Source organism: Chionomys nivalis, chromosome 10 (assembly GCF_950005125.1).
Source record: "Chionomys nivalis chromosome 10, mChiNiv1.1, whole genome shotgun sequence".
Lineage (NCBI taxonomy): Eukaryota > Metazoa > Chordata > Mammalia > Rodentia > Cricetidae > Chionomys > Chionomys nivalis.
This window is the reverse complement of record NC_080095.1, coordinates 43,027,993-43,031,385: the sequence shown is the minus strand read 5'-3', so window position 1 is coordinate 43,031,385 and position 3,393 is coordinate 43,027,993. Positions and strand designations below refer to the sequence as shown.

The window sequence follows — 3,393 nt, the reverse complement described above, 5'->3', positions numbered from 1 at the left end:
GTGGAGACTGAGGCGGACCCTCGTACCCTGTGATCATGCTGGTAACAGGAGTGGTAGCTCATGCTGGTTTTATTTCCTTTTCCCGAATGACTCATGGGGTTCATCAACCTTCCATGTACCTTTCTTTGGTCACCTTCCTATCTTCTTTGGTGAACTATCTGTTCAAACCTTTTGCCCTTCTGTTACTAGTTCAGAGTTAATTAGATGTAAATTTGAAAAAAAAATGTCAGCAGGGGAAATGCAGAATTGTACTGTCTCTCCAGGTCCAGCAGGCTGGGGAGACCAGGATTTATAGAAAGAGGCGACAATCATTGAAACCTTACAGGGGTTGTGAGGATGGCAGATAAATTCTGGCAGCTTCATGCTTTTGTCTAAGTTTATCCCTCCCTAACCATTTTCTCACCACGAGCACCGACTTCCTCCAGCTCCTCCAACAGCCCCGTCCTTTTGACACTTCCCGCTGGAATTTCCTGGGTCAGGAGTACATCATTTCTACCACTCTTCCGGGAAGTTTGCCAAGTCTGCGGACAGATACGAAGCCACCCATAAAAAGGGCCTAGATAAGATTTGGCCCAGAGTGTTGTCTGGGAGCACCAAGCAGTGGTCCAAAACACAGTCCACTCTAGGGAGGACTTTGGAAGGGAGGAATGGTGAAGGAGACATGAGGAGAGATAGGAGCAAGCAAGCCCTTGTCATAACACTGAGGGCTATAATCAAGGACATTGTGTTCAGCCATGGATAACACCAGGCTGGAAGGAGATAAGGGGGAGACGGTGCAGACCAGAGCAGGACAGATGATTAAGGACCAGGCAGCTGAGTTATGAGGCTTATTTAATAGAATCCACTGAAGCTCATCCATTTAGCAAAATGTCGCTGAAGCTAATTTTCCATCAGAGCCCAAAAGGAACCACTGGTAAAAAGATAAAAGATCAGGGAAACAGCAAATATAAACGTCAGTTTGTCTGGCAAAGCAGAGCAAAAAGATCATATTTTCCACATGAAGATCAGACACAATCTGAACATGTCTCTCTTGTGTTGTGACAAGCCTCTTGGTGACATTTTTCTATTCCACCTCTCTCTCTTTCTCTCCCCTTTTTCTTCTTGTCTTAGGGTTTCTATGGCTGTGATGAAACACCGTGGCCAAAAAACAAGCTGGGGAGGAAAGGGTTTGTTTGGCTCACACTTCAGCATTGCTGCTCGTCAGTGAAGGAAGTCAGGACAGGAACTCAAACAGAGCAGGATCCCAGAGAAAGGAGCTGATGCAGAGGCCATGGAGGGAAGCTGCTTGCTGGATTGCTTCCCCTGGCTTGCTCAGCCCACTTTCTAATAGACTCTAAATAAAGCAGATTGGTCTCAAGCCTGTAGTAGGCCTCACCCTACCCGTTGAAGGCCCAACTAGAGCAAAAGGCTGCCCTTCCTCAAGCAAGAGCGACCTCTCCAGCAGACTGGCAGAACGCCTCTGAACCTCATCCACAGTGGCAGCTCTTCCTGGTTCTTCAGCTGCCGCCTGTGGGCTCAAACTAACCCTTCCTGTGTCCTCACCCTGCTGGCCTTTCCCTTTAAACTTTGGAGTCATTGAGCCTCCCTAAGGTGTGGTAAGGCAATTCCTAAACACAAATCTCTTTACAGACAAACACACACACATACACTCACACACACACACACACACTCATATTAGCTGTGTTGATGTGTTATGTGAAATATCACTAGCAATGCAGGTAAGCAAAAATCCTTTTAAAATGTGGCCACATCACAACTTCCACAATTAAGGTTCCCAAACTGGAAGCTTTTAGTATCTGTAATTATTACAAACTCAGATGTAAGTTGGCACACACACACACACACACACACACACACGTGTGTGTGTGTGCATGTGTATAATTTATTTTTTGTAGGGAGCAGGAGTGGGTGTAGGAAATACATATACTCCACATCACTCATGTGCAGGTCAGAGGACAATACTGGGAGTCAATTCTCTTTCCAGCATGGAAAGATTCCTGGGGTTGAACTCAGGTTATCAAGATTGGCAACAGGCTCCATTAACCACTGAACCATCTTGCTGGTCCCAAGGTACAAGCTTTTGCAAGCAAATAAGTCAATAGTTTTTTTTTTTTATCACAAATAAGACTTTATTTGTCACTATTAAAAATCTGTATTTCACACGGATTCTTGGACTGGTGGCTCATATCCATCAGCTCGTTCAACCTTAGCACCTGTCTCATCACCAGTAGTTTTTCCAGAACTACCACCTTCACCATGGAGCTCCATGAGTTTTCCCAATTCAAACTTGGGTTTCTTCAGCATTTTTACTTTCCTAACGAAGACATCATGAAGAAGATAAATGGACTGGCAAGCCTTTTCTATGTCTTTCCCAATGCTGTCTGGAATCAGTTTATTAACCACTTCCTTCAAGTCATTTGTCTGCACCTCTCGGGTCATGATCTCCATCATCTTCTTCCGGATCTGGCGGACCTGCTGGTGCTGTGCATATGAGGTCTTGCAAATCTGATTGTTGTGTTTTTTAGTGAAACCAACACAGAAGAGTCAGAGCAAATAACCATCGGTTGTCTTGATGTCAACGTGAGCTTCAATCAGGGTCTGCCACTTTTTGACCATGGAACACATTTTGTCCTGGGTAAGATCCATGCCGTGGAAGTTAGTCAGACAGTTTTTGCCCTGAACATCCTCAGTGATTAGCTTGAATTTTCTAAATGCAACTTCATTGTTTTGGAGATCAGCAAGGCTCACTTCAAACACACGACCCTTGAGGCCATCGGATGCAACTTTTGTTCCTTGAGTCCTTGTGACTAGTGTCTTTCCAATGTTTCTAATATTGAACATGGCCGGGACTTTCACACCATACCAATCTTTCTTCGAAAATGGATCAACCACTTTCTTCTTGGCTCCCTTCTTGCCGCCTTTCGTCAGCCGCTTGTTCTTGCCGACCGCCATGGTGCTGCTCAGGAAGCCAAAAGGACGGAAGTAGAACTCGCTCGAGAATTTACGCCAAGTCAATAGTTTTTTGAGGTATTTTCAGTGATACAAAAGGCCATTGAAAAGAGCACACATAGTTCAACTTGCTCTGAGCGTAGTGAATTAAAATGTGTTTCAGCTTTAGTGGAGTCATTAAAATTGGTCTCTTTCTATTTAATCATTTCTCTCACAGCTGAAAGACCTTATTTGAAAAGAGATTCCAGTGCCAATTTAACATGGAGATAGCAGCGTTGGCTATAAGATAAGAGAGTATTCACCTCCTCATCAGAATGCTTTGTTAAGTGTCTGTCCTTTGACATGTGACATGCGCTATACAAAGACCTTTTCACAGTATCCATGTAAGTGGCCAATGGTGATCATTTACTGAGCATCTGCTGTGTGTATAATAAAAGCATTACC

General features: G+C 44.3%; 1 pseudogene; it reads right to left on the bottom strand.

Annotated features, from left to right (window-relative positions):
- Window positions 1-2,157: 2,157 nt before the first annotated feature.
- LOC130882679 (40S ribosomal protein S3a-like) lies at window positions 2,158-2,958 on the bottom strand (annotated as a pseudogene).
- Window positions 2,959-3,393: the final 435 nt, after the last annotated feature.